Source organism: Ambystoma mexicanum, chromosome 6q, assembly GCF_040938575.1.
Source record: "Ambystoma mexicanum isolate Mex_15411 chromosome 6q, UKY_AmexF1_1, whole genome shotgun sequence".
NCBI classification, from domain to species: domain Eukaryota; kingdom Metazoa; phylum Chordata; class Amphibia; order Caudata; family Ambystomatidae; genus Ambystoma; species Ambystoma mexicanum.
In genome coordinates, this window is record NC_090937.1 from 152,488,484 (window position 1) to 152,507,926 (window position 19,443).

A 19,443-nucleotide genomic window follows, 5' to 3' on the forward strand; every position below is an offset into this window, starting at 1 on the left:
TCCCACCCCAAAAGGGGCAGTCCAGCCAGAACTGCTAGGTCATATCCCTTCTGCACGAGACCACAAGCATTCTCAAACATGTTTCAGCCTTGTTGGGCCTGATCAGTGAGGAGTAGCTTGGGTCTCTAGGCCCAGCAAGCACGGGACCCATGTCTGGGCATATCCGTCCCACTCGGGGTGACTACAGTAAAACAAAAGAGGTGATGGCTGTAAGGTTTTGAATTAATCTGAACCTCTGCATTGTTCTGGCCAACTATCCAGACCACGTCTGCCAGTGAAAGCCTGGTGTGTAGTCACCAGGCGTCTAGGTGGACGATGAAACCAGGAGACGATTTGGCCTCAAGTTGAGTAGTCACTATGTGGCAATCAGCTATGGATTGTAGATGTATTGCCCGTGCTCTCAGTTTCCAGTTCCAGATGTCAGCTTTCATAATACCCCAGGGACTTGCCACGGTTTCATGAGTCCCAGTTCCACTAACTCAAGATATATTTTGGTACAGCCATGCACATTCCCCAAACCCTGATCTTTCAAAACAACCTGCACTCATTATTTAGCCTATCCAGGTAATAATCGACTTGCGGTAGGCCCTTTCAATAGTTAATGATCTGGCATTTTCTGCCATCAACACTATACCTGCCGGTGTACATGTACAAACCCCCAGAAAGGCTGTTCATTGATACCGTGAGGTACGGCCGCTCACCACTGGCTATACATGACCCCATATCTGCAGCTTAAACAGCTGTTGCCTGATGCACTTGCCAAAGCCTCCACTATTAAAGCATGTCGCTCTGCTCCTGGCCATTTGCACAGCCAATCGATTGTGGGGTGGGGGCTTGGGGGCAAGCAATCTAAGGTATGGATGTCTCAAAATAAAATATATGGGCAGTCGGCAAGATTAAAATATGAATGGTTTCTACCCCTGGGGTCAAAGTGTTCCTTGCCCAACGAATGTTCACTTTCCTTGTCTATCGTACAATCGGCCTCATTACGAGTTTGGGGTAGCCATGCCGTTTTTAGCGGCATGGCTACCTCCAAACTCGGGTCCGGGTCCCGCAAAAGGGGACTTACTGGGCCATTCCGACCTTGGAAGGCCTGGTAATTCCCTTTTGCGGGACCCGGACCCGGTATGTCCCCATTCCCATTGAGCCCCCTTAGGGCTCAATGGGAATGGGGAGGATGCTAACAACAGGCCCGTTGATAATGGGCCCGTTGTTAGCATCCTGTACTGCTAGCGGGTCCCGCTCTGCACGTCTGATCTGACCAGACGTCCAGAGTGGTACTCGCTGAAGGACCCTTTAAGAGGCGGCCCGGTATGAACCGTTCATACCGTGGCCGCACTCGTTGTAATGAGGCCAAACGTTTTCGGGTGCAACATGTTGCTATCAATTTTGGCTCTAGGCAGCCATATTTCTGTTACTTTGATAACCAAAACTATAGTAAAACTATCTTCATGGTGCCAGTTGCATAGACTTACTGCAAACTAAAAGGCAAACCGGTTGTGCGAGATGAACACCTCTTGGTGAGCGCTTCCCAAGCTCTGGATGCAGTGCCCCAAATGTGGCGGTGTGAGCTGAAGACTGATCTAGGGGCATCTGAACCTGTCTGTGTTACTCCAGAGACGTGTGGAGGCCTCGCTGAGGGCTGCTGGGATGTTTTTGCATCAACAAGAATGTAGCAAACAAATAAAAAAAAGGAAAACGGAACGGTATATAAGAATAAAAAAAGAAAAAAGAAATTACGTGGGGGCCACTGGAGGGCTAAGAGTTTGCTCCTATTTCGCCAAAACTATAAGAAAAAAAATGTGTGAGATCACTGCCGATGCAAGGAGTAGTGGTGGTCCCGGTACTGACATAATGACATGGATCGGTGCTAAGAAACCCACTGGCTCACATGAGATCAGACGCCATTTCTCAGGAAAGTGAATTCGATCATGCTAGAATCTTATTGTAGCACTTTTATGAGACAGACAGGACATGTAGCTATATTGTAAGATCTGCTAAGGGCCGGAGAATTAGGGTGACCAGATTAAAAAAGTTAAAAAACAGGACAGGGCAACTAACATAAAGGTAGGACTAACTCTTGAAAGTGGCTGTCAAGGCACTAGACTTCAGGAGCGGTTGGAAGAGAAGGAGATTTAAGTGTTGCTGCTGAAATAAACACACATAATTAATTTATCACAACCTACCTCTAACTTATTTCTTAAAATGCAGTATTTGTTCTGGTGAGATTGTGCATTGCTTTCTGCAAGCTATTTATTTTGAAATGTTTTTATTGGCATTTGTAACCATCACATATACCAAAAACTGGGACCACTGCATTTCCAATGGAAAAATAATCTTGAGAAAGAGGGGCAGAGCACCCAATTCCGGGACAGTACCGGCAAAACCGGGACGTCTGGTCACACTACCAAGAATGCGAGCCCACCGAGAAAAATATGTCACTCAGTGAGTCAGCACTCGGGTCTATTATTGGAGATAAATTGAGATTTTATGGCCTCAGCGCTCAACTTTTCGTTAAGCGCTGTGAAAATGCCTGAACGCTCTGTGTAATAGTGTTCAAATCCCAGATCCATAAATAATCAGATACACAAATGAACCGCCTACCTTTGCTCACAGTGAGAACTCTGTCAGGCCTAAGGCCATGCTCACAGCCAATCATTTCCAATGGCCTTTAGGACAGCTAAGCTGTGGCGCGCAGGCCCACACAATGCAATGGAAGGGACATTCACGGAATAGCAATGTGTGACAATGAGGACAATGTTCTCCGCTGCCACAGACTGCCGGGCTGGGACCCGTGCCACTCACGTGCTGATTTCGCCTTACTGATGGGTGCCAGTGCACCTGCGCTGCATTGTTTTCAGCAGTAGTCCTTTCATAGCACATGCATGCACGACATGTTTCCACTTCCGCAACGCACACCAGCTGACATGTGCAGACAGTTCAATGATATCATCTATATCAATTATATCATCATACGATATCATATCATATCAATTGTTTTCCAAACACGCCTATGCCCAAGGGTGCAATTGGCTGCAAAAATAGATGGCATCAAGGGCCATGAAGCGCATCTCATAAAGGGAAATATTTCCATTGCACACCGCCATGTTTTCACGATTGCCAGTTCGGCGTCACGCAGCATTTACTATCTGACATTATTAAGGGGTGCAATATCTGCTGCTCAAGGCTTAAAAGAAATAGAAAAGCCACTGCCATCATCCTGGATGTTGCGACACACTGGGGAATCAACATGGTCAAATACTAACAGTCTGGCATATGGAGTGTAGGTGTGGAAACGTGACCCGGATGCTCAGCTGCAAGGCACTTCCGAAAGGGATTCCATTGCATCGTATGCATTAACTGCATGGGCCGCTCCTGCGCAGTAAATACATTGATGACTTTCTCTCGCCGCACGTTCCCACCCTCATCCTCTTCTTTGAGGAGGCGTCCCCCCTTTACATGCCACCCCCTGTCTCTAACACCTATGAAGGGTGGGTTCCGCCTCCCTTCAGCCCCCCAACCTAACAAACACCTCCGCCGCCCCGCACTTACCTCAATACTCTGGTGTGGCAACGCTTCCTCTTCACCGGCATGGGGCATAGGACGTCCCTTGTCCCACCGTCCTAAAGGCCCAATTGGGGCCTAACTACCCTCTCACTACCCCTTCCCTTATACACACACGCAGCACTCCCCCTGCCCCCCAAACGTGCAATACTGTTCCGTGCCGTAACTGCACCAGCCTAAAGAGCGCGTTGCACTTGGGCAGCGTGACAAAGGCATGCCACCGAGGAAAGTCATCCACAAGCAGAATTTAAGATTGTGAGATGGTCAAAGAGAAAGCGAAAATTGCTGCGCTCCGGTACGCAATAAAACAAAGTTTTTCTGACAAGGAACATTTAATGGATGAAGTTGGTTGGATTTACTGTTGAAGACAAGCACAAGCATTCTACTAAAGAGGGTAAAGGAGGAAAACCTCAACATTGGACTAAACAGTACTACCAAAAATAAACACGCAGGTAGGACTTCTGAAAACCATGCAATATTAAAATGTTTTAAAAGAGACTTTGAAGAGACTGAACAACCATTAAACTATCAGCTGAAAAAGATTTTTCAGCTCAACCCAATTATGCAACAATTTCTCTATCTTCTTACAAGCCTTCAGACTCTACCCTCGCCCACAGAGACCCCTCGGGCGATGCCCCGTCCTTAATTTTCAGGACTCTCTCAGTCTCGAAAATTAACCCAGCCGAAAAAATAATAATTTGCATTACAGGATGCAAATGTAAATTGTCTTACATAATGCAAATGCAGTATTTGCAAAGTATGTACTTAGATTCTTTGCAAATGCAAAGACTGGTAGTGCTCCTTATGCCTCCAAAGTGCTGGACACTGTCAGCGCCTTGCACTGTGTCATTTACGGGGCTCTTAAAGACTTAGGGAGACCTGACTTTACCGCATATATTTGTTTGCCTGAATGGGCACTGGAAATCTGTCCCGTTCAGGGAAGTAAATGCCTCTTATCCCTCCCTCTCCCTGCCTGTCTGAGGCCTAGGGTGGGCGGAGAGGGAGGTTAGAATGCTATGCCTGCCATCAACCTGATTCAAGTGTGCACTAGGACCCCAACCGGCCCATAAAGATGGGGGTTGCCCAATAGCACTTTAAGATGAGGCAGCAGCACCCGTGAGATGGATGGGGATGCAGATTAGTACTCTAGCATCAAATCAATAATGACAACTCAATGGTTTGGCAAAGGGAGTCCGTTCAAGTACAAAAAACGGGGAGTTCAATGAACATCAGCAACCGCTCGTTGTTCCTTCTCGCTTAAACTCCTACGAACTTCATAAAAAACACATCTTTTATACTAAAAACTCATCATCACTGACGTGTAATGCTTAAAATGCTGCATGCAATTCTATTGGTTATAGGAAGGTAACTTTACTATAGGTACTATATCTGTATTTGATAGCGGAGTGAAAGGATTGGATAACTTGTGTCAGGTGGGGCATCTAAGCCCTTCCTTCAGAATGGCTATTGTGAACGTCACTAAAAGTACGACGTCCCATTGGTTCTACAAACTATAGGATCCTAGATTACTTGGTCCATTATGATTGGGTTGGCACCAACCCCACTTGTACTTTTCCACCGTCTTAGCAGCGTGCAGAATGGTCGGCCAGGTGCAGGGTGCTCGCCCGCTCTCCCAGCCTCCCCCCAACCATTGCCATCATCAATCACCGCCCCAATGGCCATGTGTGAATTATTTCTTTTTGGTTGGCCTCGTGACTGCATCGCTTGTCTGGAAGAGTTCAGATATCTGTGCAAGGAACAAGGCCAGTGCGTAGGTGTGAAGCCCCCAACTCTTCTTGCTTGGCAGGTCACATGTTTCAGACACCGTGCAATCGTCTCATTTTCCATGCAATTTGTGTATTTGATTTAGCTTTCTGCCCACCACCTGCCTTCTGTTGCTTATCTTGACTTCTTTGAACAGGATACTCTGTTCTTTGCTTCATAAATTGTATCTCCTGTTCGTCTATGTCAGCCGATATGACCTTGACTTCTTTGGGTGGGTTGCATGCGTCTGAGTTTCGTTTCTGTCCTTAGCTTTCGATTCCTGTGTCGAGGGGCTCCTCTCCTGCGGCCTTTAGTAACTTTTGGTTGATTCTGCTCTTGTGCCTAGTGGAAGTATACTTAAATAAAATGCTCCTTTTTAAGGTAGATATGTATATGTGGCGCTTGCCTAAATCTATCTTACTACTAAGCATAGCAAGCCGCACGATTTTCTCAGCTTTCTTGTGGTTCCAAGCATATGTACACGCGTAAACTGGTTGCATATCTTCATCGCTTATGGCATAAGCTTCTTACACTTGACATCACTCATTTCGCTTTAAACTCAGGATGTCGGTTATCCATGGTGTTTCATCTCTTTTCGTCATTTGAAGGTCGTCATATTTTCTATATGTCTTCTTTTAGGACTTTCTTGGCTTCTTCAGGCATTGTGTTTTGGCAATCGTCAGTTTGTCTCACTTGTTGATATGGTTTTTTCAATGAATTGTCTAGGTTTTCTTATGTGTCGGTACTTCAAGAGGTGCTGTCAGTCTGATAGGTACTGGACAGAGCCCCACTGCGGCTCTCTGCTGGTTCATGTGCTCATCGTACATCATATATTTCGGTGTGAAAGTTCCTGACAATTCAAATGGGTGATTTGGGTGCGGGTCGTGCGTGGGACCTCTTTTACACAAGGAAGAAAGAGGGAGGTGTGAAGGAAGGCTCCTGACCCCTGACGTGTGCAGCTGCGCCTGGACAGAGTCCTTCGAAGAAAATATTGCTTTTGTTGTCAGTCTGCCGGTTTGTGTTTAAAAATGGGAATATCTGTGTATGTGTGTGTGTTTGAGTGAGATGGAGACAGGCGAGGGTTGGCATGGTGTATACATGTGTGATGCGAGCGTGTGTATCTTTGTGTGTAAGCACATGGGTGTGTATATATGTGTAGCCCTGTGTGTATAAATGCTCGAATGAGACTGAGCCCATTTGTAGGTGTTGTGTTGTGTGTGATGTGGTGCACAGAGAGCCGTTTGGGGGGGATTGTGAAAAGAGGATGCAGTATGTGGTCGGTTGGGGAGCTGATTGGCATGGAAGGAAATATATTAAAGATATTATGGGCAAAGAGATTATCGACTATGTTGGCACAGTCTACACAACATGTTTTTTGGTGTGTTATGGCCATATTATTGGCATTAAGGGCAAAGCCATTTTGAGGCTTTGTACATGGGAAATCTGGCCTATAATGCCACATCCAGCATAGACACGTTTCTTTCTATTAGATATCTTCATAAAAGGTAAAAATTCATCACAGTATGCAAATTATTATACAATAATACAGTGACAAGAGGGTTGAACATCTGTAACAATGTATTCTTCCAAGATGGCAACATCCTCTTCTATGCACTATCAGAATTGTCCCTGGACCTAGTGAGATAGCAACCTCGTCTGTCTCCTCCCCCCTGCCCTTACTTGTCCCCCCCCCCCACCAGCACTATCTGAAATGTCGTCAGGCTTAGTACGATAGTCGCTTGTTTTGTTCCTCCCCTCCCTTTTTGCACCCCTCTCCCTCACCTTTTCTTTTCTCCGGCTCTACCAAAAATGTCATCAGGCCGAGTACAGTAGTCGCCTGTCAGTTTCCATTTCCTCCCCACTTTCCCTCTCCCTTCCTTATCTATGTCTTAGCTCTTGCACTATCTGAAATGTCGTCAGGCCTAATATGATAGTTAATTTCACATTCTTACAGTTCATGGCACTTTGAAACACATTGGGCCTCATTACGAGGTTGGAGGTAGCCTTGCCGGTGAAACCGGCAAGGCTACCTCCAAACTCGCATCCGGGTCCGGCACCCACGAATGGGCAATTACCGGGCTATTCTGGCCCAGTCGGACCCGGTAATTCACCTTTCGCGGGTGCCGGGCCCAGTACATACCCATTTGAGCCCCATAGGGCTCAATGGGAATGGGGACGTCAGATGCACCGGGAAGGTTTACAATGGTGCCGGTGCATCCGACTTGCTGTGCTCGCTGGTGTCGCTCTGCCTGCCAGGTCAGACCTGTCGGACTGACAGGCACCTGCGAGCACAGCTCGTAGTATGGCAGTATGGTAGCAATGATGCCGGTAGCACTACCGGCACCGTTGTTGCCTTACCGCCATACTTATAATGAGGCCCATTGTGTATAGGCGCTATATAAATAAACTATCATATCCTTATTTTCAGGACTATACCCCACACCTCAGCTTTCTTTCCATTTAGCACAGCTCTGGTGTCTTATACTACATATGTGAAGCATCCTCTGCACCTGTTAACATGAGTGCACACTTGGCAGTTTCCATCCCCCTTCCATTATGGTGCCTCCGCCTGCTGCCTTTCATCAAAACCGCCCCTTTCTACTTTCACATTTCCTTATGCAATTAACACAGAACACGGTCCTTCTCTCTTCAAATCAGACAGAACCAGAAGCAAATCCAAAACCTCACACCAGATGTTATGTGGCATATAACGACAGCCTGAATAACAATAGAAAAGCCTGTAAATAATCACTACTGCTCTGTAATCAGTTATTACGCTTCAGTTGTGACGTCACAAAGCCTGCCGCGTGAGCCAGCACAGAGCAAAGCTTTCACAAGCTGTACAAATTAATTTATTCTAAAATCACTTTCTCTGACAGCCGTTAACTAATCAGCAACTGTTTATAATGGCATCTTTGTTGTGTGCACTGCTGGAGTTTAACAAACAAGAGCAAGAATCTGCACGTGACTGCTTATTTTAAAGAACGAGCATGCACGTTTTAGGTGCATTTTAGTAAAGTGATTGAACTGTTTTTCTGCAACACATTAGACCCTGCATATTATTTTTATCTTTTTAATCACAACAGATTTCACATTGACACAAAGTCCCTGCAATATTATCCATGTCTCACTGTATAGTCCGTGGCTCAGACTTGCTTTCTATTTATTCCTAGATTTCCCTTGCACATACAAAGAAATATGTAGTGCCATTAGCCGGTACCTTAAGGTTTAAGGGGTAGAGCATCATATGTTGGGAATGGGGCTTTCGCAGTCACTTTTTCGCTGTGTCAAAGGATTTATGTTGCATTTGCACCTCCCGAGTGAAATCAGGAAAGACCAAAAGTTCAGCAATATCAAATGAATAGAAGTTATTGCGCCTGGCATTATGTAGCACTGTATCTCTCTCCCTCAAATTCCAAAGTTTTGCTACATATGGCCCGATTCATGGAATATTTGCCCGGTTCAAAGTGAATTTGCACTGTTGAAAAGGGACTTTGCACTGCCGACACAAACCCTGATTCATGGAACTGTGCAAAGTGTATTTTTGCAGTGCAAAGTCTGGGCAAAGTCAGGGCATAGTCATTTATGCAGTTCAAAATGACTTTGCCCGGACTTTGCACGGCACAAATCCACTTTGTACGGTTCCACGAAGCAGGGTTTGTGTCAGCTGGGCAAAGTCACTTTGAACCGGGCAAATATTCCATGAATCGGGCTCTATGTCTCTAGGCAGCGCTCGCGGTGGGGATCATCTCTTGGGAATTCTATGCTGTCTTTCTACAGTAAAGAACTTCGAGAGCCCCTTGATCTGAAAAGTTTAAATAAACAGCCTCTCAATGCATAATTCCACACAGCACCCCTCTTCGCCCTCTTCTAGTAGGTGTACATTGCATCTGGGTGATCGCTCTTCATCCTCCTCCGCCCTGTCCTGTAGCCCTACTGTGGCACCCCCACTCCTTGCATGTTACTATGCAGCAAACCAACCGATGAGTCCAGATCACCAAGCTTTCGCTCTGCAGTTGTGACACTTATCACCCTCAAATCAACATATACCCGTGAGACACCCACTCCACTATGTATGTCTTGCTTTCCTGCGATGTGCGAGAATGTTGCATGCCCACCTGAATACTTTCCAATGTTACAGGTTGTATGACCAGTACTGGGTGTACGCCCTTACCACATCTTCCTTTTGCACCAATGTAGTGGTCCACCTTCTGTTGTTGTCCTTTAATCCTTTTGATCCAGTGCTGCAATCGTGCCGTAAGTCGCTACAGCCCAGCACCACCAGCTAATGAGCTTTTGAGCCACTCAGCAAGGAAACAACAAACAGACATGATTGTAATAATCGCTTCCCCTCCCATATGAGTCCCATAGAGTTCAATGTGAATGAGGAGGTCGGATGTACTGGCACCATTCAGAATTGTGCTGGTGCATCCGTCATGCTCTGATCGCGGGTGCCAGTACTCCCGCTAGACCAGTTCTGGCGGGTGGGACAGCACCCGCAAGCAGAACTCATAGTTTTCCGGTCCAGTAACAATGGTACCGGTAAGCTTACCGGTACCGTTGTTACCGGACTGGCAAACTTATAATGAGGCCCAATCTAGTTGCAGATGATGATCACAGAATGACGTGAGGAGAGAGTGTAACCACTTTATTAGAGAGTTTAAGAAAAAAAGGTCTGCTTTTAACTTCTTCCTAAATAGGAAAAAGGAATCAAGTTTCCGAACAACAGGAGGTAATGAGTTCCAAGTAGAAGGACCATGCACTGAGAAGCATCTGTCCCTGCGCTGTACAAAGCGGGAGGTACCAATAGGTTTTGAGCAGTTGATCGGAGAGCTCAAGCTGGGCAGTAGGGGCAGATCTTAGAAACCTGATAGGTAGAAGCCAGGCCGTGAAGGCACTTAAAGACAAGACAGAGGATCTTGAAAAGGATTCTCTGTTGTACTGGTTATCAATGAAGGGTTCTGCGGAAGGAGGATGCCAAGGAAGTTTTAGGAAGATTCAACAGTAGTCTAATGGCTGCATTTTGGGCAACCTGCAAACGAGGCATCTGCCCAGTTGGAATGCAGGCAAAAATGGCATTACAGTAGTTGGGTCTGGAGTCTATTAGTGCTCCAACAACAGTTGGTCGATCCTTCTCAGCAATAAGAGGTCGTAGTAGCCTAAGTCAAGAATAGATCGATTTTAGAACCTCGCTAATCTGCAGGCTGCAATGCAGATTTGACTGCCAAATGCAGCCAAGAATTTTAACTTTAGATGAAAATACAGTGGGCACATCAAACAGAGCAAGGCAGGAAACAAGATGATTAGAATTTGTCACAAGGTGTTTCGGGCCGAGCAGGATAATCCCTGCTTTTGTAGGATTCAACTGCAACCTGTTTGTCAGCATCCAGCTTTTGATATCTTGGGCACAATCTAATATCTGTATAATTGAGTCCCGTGAATTATTCGTCTTGACGTATATTTGTGTGTCATCGGCATAGGAATGATATCTTAGGCCGAATTTTTAAAAAATACCCAATAATGGCCGAATATAGATGTTACATAAAAGAGGGGACTGGGAAGAGCCCTGTGGTACACCACAGAGAACATGAAGGGAGCTGGAGTGAAAGGCTCCCATTTTGACCTGTTAGGTCCTATCTGATACGAAAGATGTAAACCCTTTCAAGGAATTGTCCGACACTTGAGCGACCTCTAGCAGTCTGGCTATAGTATATTAAAGTCGACTGTATCAGAGGAGGCCCATGGATCGAGCATAACCAGCAGACTGACGTCACCTTCATCGGCTGATCTTAAAATGACGTCCCAGACAGCCAAGAGTGCAGATTCGGCACCATGACGGGTGCTAAAGCCTATTTGAAAGGTGTCGAGCAATTGATGTTCTTCTGATATGTTTTGAAGTTGGGCGGTGACAATCTTTTCAAGGACCTTAGCAGCCCTTCAATAGGACGATACCAAAGGGCCAGTCAATGGCAAATAGGAGAGAGACAGAGATGCAGGTGGAAAGCTCTGAGGGAAGGAGTGAAAGCAAAGACAATCAGAATGTCGTCAGGAAGTATGTGACGCTGGGAACCAGAGGAGGATGTGAGTTTACCAAGAGATGAAGTGGATAGAGTAAAGAGCAGTGGTCCAAGCGCAGACGCTGGTGAAACTAGCAAGGAAATAAGGGTGGGGCTGGAGGTGCGCTGCACGCGGTTGTGATGCGTTCTAGTAGAAGAGAAACTGCAGACATCTAGTCTTTCAGATAGATTTATTTCTTAATTTGTATTGTTTTAAATGTTAGTGTTTGGTACCACAAGCACACAACAGTGGATAGTGTCGTCATGCTCCTCATACATTAGCTATTTTCTACTTCCAGAGCCGCATTCCTGATGCAGATAACCACACTGAAAGCGATGACCGGCGGGCGGAGTTTGGGGACATTAGGGTGTCATGCACATAGGATGCAACACTTCTTCATCATTCAGAGTCACACCTGAAAGAGTGAACATCGGCAGAAGCACCTCCAGCAAGGAAGACACACATCAGCTGCCTCACAAAGGTGCTTATGGAAAGGAGAAGCAACCATCTTTGTTATTCAAGGAAAAATTGAAAACAAGTAAATAATGCTATGTGCTGTGAGAAGGGACAATATCACAAACCAAATTCACAATGCACACCACACAACGACATGATTTCTGAATGCACAAAGCAATATAATGAACAAAAGAACATGAGGTGACCCACAACCCTTAAGGGCCACCAAAATAAAAACATCACTACACCTTTACTAAAGGTGTGCTGCAAAATTGCAAGAGGACATGTCCACCGAACAGAATTCACTGGTTCTCTCTCTCACAAATACAGACACACAAATACACACACACACCACACACAAACACACCTCTTCATCCTCACATCGTACAAGCACTCTCTCTACCCACACTTACACTTCTAGCAGACAAATATCCATGCAGACCTGGGATCACAGAAACCCAGGGCGCATGCTCGCTGAAGGCAAACAATACGCGCGACCAGCGCAATGGCAGAGTACAGGACACCATTGCTGGAAATAACAGTACAGTCACAGTCCTCAGACCTCACAGTAAAACAAAATATGTTGAGCAAAGGCTTCACAGATGTATATCTTCTCCTACTGCAAAAGCACCCAACCTTGATGTGAAGAGTGCAAGGACGGGCAGCCGTGACCACCAATCTGTGGGTCCTTTAAGACAAAACTCCAATCGTGTTTCAATGTACGTGTGTTTCTTGATCATAGTCTAAGCATCAATTAGTGTAGCCCAAGTACATCCAAAGAAACAAAAAGGGCCTGATTCAGGTTTCCAGAATTGAGAGGATTGTTCTTCGCAGAAACAAAAAAATTAAATTGTTTGATCAAATGTGGGGAAGATTTTTAGATAAATAGTGATGATGGTTGGGATTGTTATTAGTACTTTATGTTGAGATTGGGGGTGGTAGTATTGGTGGGGAATGTTTATGATGAATTCTACAGTTATGCCATTGATAAACTTGATGTTCAGTTTGGTTTTATGTAAACTTTAATAAACTTAATAATAACTAGACAAAGGGCCTGATTCACAGAGCGGCTTTCAGTTGGATTGCGCCGTTGTAAAACACTTCTGTGAATCAGGCCCAAAAGCGGCAAACAGCAACTCACACCTGCTCCTCCCCCATAAGGGATTTTCGATTGCCAGCTCCACCCACTGCTCTTTCACCAGATTGCAAGAGAAGTGGTCGGCTCATTCACAGCGAGGGAGGGTACCTAAAATGCCACGCACTCTTAAGCATACAGTGGTCCTGTGTAGTGTTTTCATCATATAGGATGAGCCTCAGAGGGAGAACCAGCAGGAGCAGCAACACAGGCTGGCACTAGTAGCGACCTCGCCCCTTTGACACATCGGACATTCTTCAAATGTTGTGTAAACCACGTTATTGCTTCAATCAGTGACGCATTTGTTATGGAAACACGTGAACTTTTATCAGTTTTCGTTTGTTGTTAAACAGCACGTTCTCAGGCAGTAAATAGAACGTGATCCACTGTCCATCAGATCTCTGGAAGCTCCCGGGGTTCCAGTCTGCCCGTGATCGCTGGATTCCCGGCTGCCTCAACTATTGCTCTACACCGATCTAGGCGTTCTCTGCCTACTTTCTCCTATTTTGATTACTGTCCTTAATATTTGATTGCCTGGGGGGGGGGGGGGGGGTTCGCCAGGAACCCATGGAGTAAGTAGGTTGGCAAACACAAAGCCCATGCCCTCTGTTAGCAGGTCCATTGTAACATATGTGTCTTCCTTAAACACATCTTCTGAGGGATCTTATCTTGCATATAGAAAAGACAGCAACATACCCACATTCAAAATGTACAGGCGTGGCACCACTGTTAGTTTAAAGTTACAATTGATCAGGTTATTATAGCACAACCATCGAACACCTGATCCAATATCTGTAGCACTAGTCTGGTCTTGGCTGGGATTCGTGGCATTTTACAAGAGCACAGGGAACTGTGTGTCTGAACCTGCACCTACCTATGTAAAGGAATGCTGCACGCTGACCTGAGCCAAAGTCTTTGGGCCTCATTACAAGTATGGCAGTAAGGCAACAACGGCACTGGTATCGCTACCGGCACCGTTGCTACCGTACCGCCATACTAGGAGTTCTGCTCGTGGGTGCTCTTGCAGCCACCAGGTCTGACCTCGTGGCTGTACCGGCACCCACAAGCAGAACAATCTGGTTGCACCGGTACCGTTAATAATGGTACCGTTGCTACCACCCTCCCCATTCCCATGGGGCTCAAATTGGAATGGGGATGTACCAGGCCCGGCACCTGCGAATGGGCAATTACTGGGACCGGCTGGGCAGGATTAGCCCGGTAATTGCACATTAGCGGGTGCCGGACCCGGATGCAAGTTTGGAGGTAGCCTTGCCGGTAAAACCGGCAAGGCTCCCTTCAACCTCGTAATGAGGCCCTATGTGCTGCATTTTCCAGCCCAACAGCAGAGCGGCTTATCCAAGTCTCACAGGCCCCTCCTGCCACAATTGATAGTCACAGTGTCCCTTGTAATGTGGGAGTGGCAAAAAACACAACATGTTTTCCAGCTTTTTCAATCGTGATTTCCCTACATTGTATTGACTTTTGCGGTTCGGTCGGTGTTATTATGCTTCTCCTCCCCATCATAGATAGTGGTAGCTTTTCAAGGTGTCACTCCCAGTTTGTTTCTTGGCAATCACTAGTATTATGGTCATTTAAGTGTAACACTTTCCCACTGGCCCTTTTCACACCCACCAAAGGGACATCTTGAGACTTATTTTCTACGACAGATTTTGAGACCAACCATGACTCTGAATTATTTATTTACATAGAATTATTCTAGAGATGTCCTGAAGCAATTCCACAAGTCCTGCACCACATCCAGGCGGAGGGGTTTATTTACTACATAAATACTGTACTTCAAAGAATGGGGGGGTGCATTAAATATGTATAGTGTTTCTTCATGGATGCAGTGGAAGGAGAATGAACATATGTAACCAGTGATTGCCACTTTAAAAAATACAGAACACAAGCTTTACTCAGTGTCCAGTAATGCCATTTGGAAAGTAGTAGGAAGGACGGAAGCTCGAGTGGGTAGTGATTCACTCTGAGATAAACATATTCCACAACATAGAATGCATATGTTATGTTATGTTACTTGGCATTTATATAGCGCTATATATATCATTGGTATGACCTCAAAGCACTGGTAGGTTGAACGCCCTCGGGGAACTGCAGTTCAGGTCAGTAGAGAGAGGTGGTGTTTTGGGATGCATGAGTGCACCAGTTGTGTGCAGTTACAGTTATTACAGTTATGTAATGTCTGTATGGTAGCTGCATCCTAGTGTTAGGTTTGGTGTTGAAGATATTATTTGAAATGTGTGCAGTCTGGTGGGTGGACATCCGGACCGGGATTGGCTGCGTTAGGCCTGAAGGACTCTTATGTGAGCAACTAGGCCGGAATGTCATTGGATAGCTGCGTTTTATTAGGGTGTTGAGGTGTTCATGGGGTAGTATTCGTATGTGAACAGCCAGGCCGAATTTGTCAGGGGTATAGCTGTGTTCTAGTTGAGTGATGGTGTATAGTAGAGAGTAGGCGTAATGATGTGATATGATGGTTCGTCTTATTGACACACGGACACACAGTGACAGTGGGCTGGGCTTACGGTGGCAGGAGGGGGCCTACGGATATATAGTAACAGCATGGGGATATATATAACCTAGTCCACAGTACATTGTACTGATGGACATGGTGGGACAGCGGATCCATAAGTCGGGCGTTTGCATCCGATGGCAATAACTGAGAGTTAAAAAAGCAAGGGATAGGCATCAGCAAGCGATGCAGTTCTGCACAGGATCCATACTGTCACTCAGATGGGGTAGTAATCATTGATTGGCCGGTCCCTTGGTCCAACAAGCCTGGAAGAGACGATGGCATGGGTAGATGATAAAGAATCACAATTTCCAATGTTGCCCAGACAAACCAGTACATCAGGTGGTGAGTATCATGCTCCATGCTTTCTCCATCCTTCCCTTTATATGGTAGTATTATAGCATATGCCTAAACTAGTATCCCGTATTCCACCTCCTCTCCCCTGAAAAATAAGGTTTTGCAAGATGAAATCGATTACACAGATCAAGATGGGATTGAATCCGGGATTCATGAAGCAGGAGCTAAAGGCGGCTCCTGGCTGTCAGGGACTTTCCTCTGACCATGGGCGCCTTGCTTCACACAGAGGCATTGGATTGATGTCTTGTGTAGATGTGTTCCTAGGAGAGCAGTGTGGTGGAATTAATGTGTTTGTTTTGTTGTGGAATGCCTTTGGCCCACCAAGAGTTTGCGTACTGTGGGCGGATGGCATTGGGGCTCGTTGCGTGTCCTTTTGGGTTACTGGTGTTGAGGGTGACCTGCTGACACGCGTACAGTGTTGTGTTTGTGATGAGTTGGAGTGAGCAGTGACATTGCTGTGTCTAGATTGATGCGGGTTTACCATCAAGATAGTTCAGTGGGCCGAGTGCTTGTTGATGTGATCTTTGTGCGATTTGAAGGTCCTAGGTTCGAATCCCGGGCAAGGAAAACTCAGCCTCTCATCCTTCTGAGGTCAAAAAATGGGTATCAACTTTGGTTGGGTTATAATTGTATGTGAACATGTTCTATGTACAGTTTATATAAATAACAAATAATTATCAGGTAATATGATGATAATGAAAACAAATCCATCAGGCGAAAGTAATTCCTTTCTCCATGAAATGTCCACAAGCATATTTGTTGGGGTTGCTTGATATTTTGAGTGCCCACCTCTCTAGGGGCAGCTGATGCTCAGGGGGAAAAATCACTGTACCTAGATTCTGAGGGACTTGGGCAGAGTGCACAAACCATGCTGTTCGTCCTCCCAAAATAAGGATTATGTACATCCCAGAGGCAAAAAGCCAACTTGTACGTCCAATTGGGACACTCAAAGTAATAAACAATGCTTTTTCCAAGAAATGTGTGCTCTTTTGTATACTTTGGGCAGACTGAAGAAGACAAGGCTCCCCAAAACGACTTCTATGGCTTTTCTCAAATTTCTTACAATACCATCCTTTTTTTTTTGCACAAACTAGTAAAACCTGTAATGGACAAGTTATTAAACATTCCGTTTATGAGCGCATTTGCATTTATTACTGTGATGCTCTCCTTCCCCATGGAGTGGAGTCATGCACTGGACATTAGAAAATAGGGATGGGCAACATTACAATTTTGGCAGTATTTCAGATGTAAATCTGCTGAAATACTGTAAACTCGATAACCGTTACCGCCATTTGGTACCGCAGATTACAAGTGGTGGTAGGCCAATGTAAATCCCCATTTCTGTTGTCCACGTAGCCCCATGGGGCTTTGACAGAATGACAGCTAGCTGTAATTCCGCTGCAGCAATTCTGCCGATTTTTGGAGGGAAAATGGAGAATTCATCCCCAGCTCGGTAAATCCTCCACTTTTCCTCCAAACTCAGAATTTGGCAGTGCCATAAAAACAGTGGTAATTCCGTTACTGCCTAAAAAAAATGGCTGCAATGGAATTGCCACCACTTTTTATTGCACCCCTAAACTAATGACACCTGATGTATTTAAAGGGCAATATTCAATATTAGTGATGGTGTTTTCTCACTTGAACTGCACCTGAGCATGACCATCCCAGGCTTTTAAAATATTTCTAATACGGCTTTGTAAGGCTAACATTGCCTTTGCAAAACCCTTTGTGAGTGGGCATGTTGGGAGGCGGTACTTGCAGAGCACGGGGCGGTAGCTCCAGGTCAGGGTTCCAGCACATTCCCTTACTTTGCATTGCATGTGAGGGGCGGGCTGAAGCTCCCATGGCAGTACACAGGGAGCCCTAACCTGCAGTATGCCGACACACAGCCACGTGTCAAAGTACTTTCACAGTCATCTTCTCTACTTTGCACACATGGCAGCCATGTTGAGTACAGGCATGAAGATAGTGGACGCATGCAGGTGGTGGAGGGGGGAATAATAGCACCATAAAAAGGCAGCTGTTCTACTTTTAAACCCGTTTCAATATGATTTGCCTCATACAGCAAACTTTATATTAATAGTGCATGAAAACCAGTGCTTAATGTGGGGGTGGGGGTGTTTGCCAAAGCTGAGCCCTGGAACTTATTTCTGAACTCAGGAGTGTATTGTCTCAGGCTCGGTTCAATTATGATGCAGTGTTTTTGCCACCTTTATCTTTTAAATGTCAGTGGGCATCATTTTAGTTTTCCCGGGACGTTAGAAATGCCGGTAAAATTGCCGTTAATTCTGGCACTGGCATTTTTACCGTACCGAGGAAACACAAGTTTGTCGGTGGGGGCCACGGATCTACCTCCAGGCCTGACCTGTCTATAAGTCAGGCCCCCACCAGCATCAAAATGCCGCAATTACCGGCACCCATATATATGTGCCAGTGTCAGCATTGCACTGGCTTTGCTGTATGACCACAGACAGGGACACTAAGGCACATGCAGCGCATTGTTAAACTTGCGCGTCCCCATTTTTTCTGGTCTGCATATTGGTACCAATACACGGGCTCATGCCAGGCCACCAGCTCAGTCTTTAGCACGCACTGGCATATGACTGTGATTGGTGCCACGCTGCCCCCAGTGACACTAGAGTGGCAGAGGGGCACGCGAAGAAAACAAAGGAACTGGTCAGTGCCCCAAGTTTCTCATGCCTCTGCATGTTTTCAGTGGGCAGTTACAAAATGAAAAAGACCATTCAGATGTCGCCAGCTGTTATTAGAGTTGTCGCCTGTGGGAGCATATTTGCAGCATCTAAGAACGCTTGCCAACAGCGGCCAGCTCTGACCACATCGTGTAGGTCACTTTCTTGGCAACTGTTGTGCAAAACATGAAAGTGCATGCCAGACAGGCTATTTTAGACACGGTGGCACCGTATATTACTGACACTGGTCACAGAGAAGTACCATTGTAGGTACCTTTTGCGGCTTAAAACCCAACGCGTGGCTTATAATGCAATATGTATGTATTTATTTATTTATTTCCATTTGTAAAGCGCGCCAGAGGTACATACGTTTGGGAAGTAGTATCCGAATTCGCAACAGCATTGATTTTATTCCCATTCAATGGACAGTTGCACCCCCAATACTCGAATTCTGAATCACAACTCATATGTGTTCGCTTTCTATGCCAGATCATTCTATCCATACATCACCAAAAGTGAGGAGCCGACACCCAATCCACTTGCGATGAACGCACATTTTATTCCCGGGTGTAAACACGCTTTCCTCGTCATTTCTGACGCTCCGGGACTCTTTTAATTTTTTTTTTTTTAAAAGCGAGTTTTCTATCAACTGTTTTGTTGTCTCCATTGCCACACCCGAAATCCTTCTAGCCCATGTTTTGTTTTCGTTACGTTTTCATAATGAATACTAAAAACGGACTAAAACCGCCTGAGCGTGGCGACAAACTGCAACACAGCGCGTGGTATGTTTTTTAAATTGTTTTTCCCACTAGTGCCATAGCACTGGTGTTTTTTTCTCACTCCTAAGGTGTTCATAATGACCCATGCAGTGGGCGTTTCTGGCTAGTAAA

At 45.7% G+C, this 19,443-nt stretch overlaps 1 protein-coding gene across 1 annotated transcript in view; it reads left to right on the plus strand.

The window, feature by feature from the left end:
• Positions 1-19,443, plus strand: part of PARM1 (prostate androgen-regulated mucin-like protein 1) — a 313,841-nt gene that overhangs the window by 110,048 nt on the left and 184,350 nt on the right. The window lies entirely within an intron of this gene.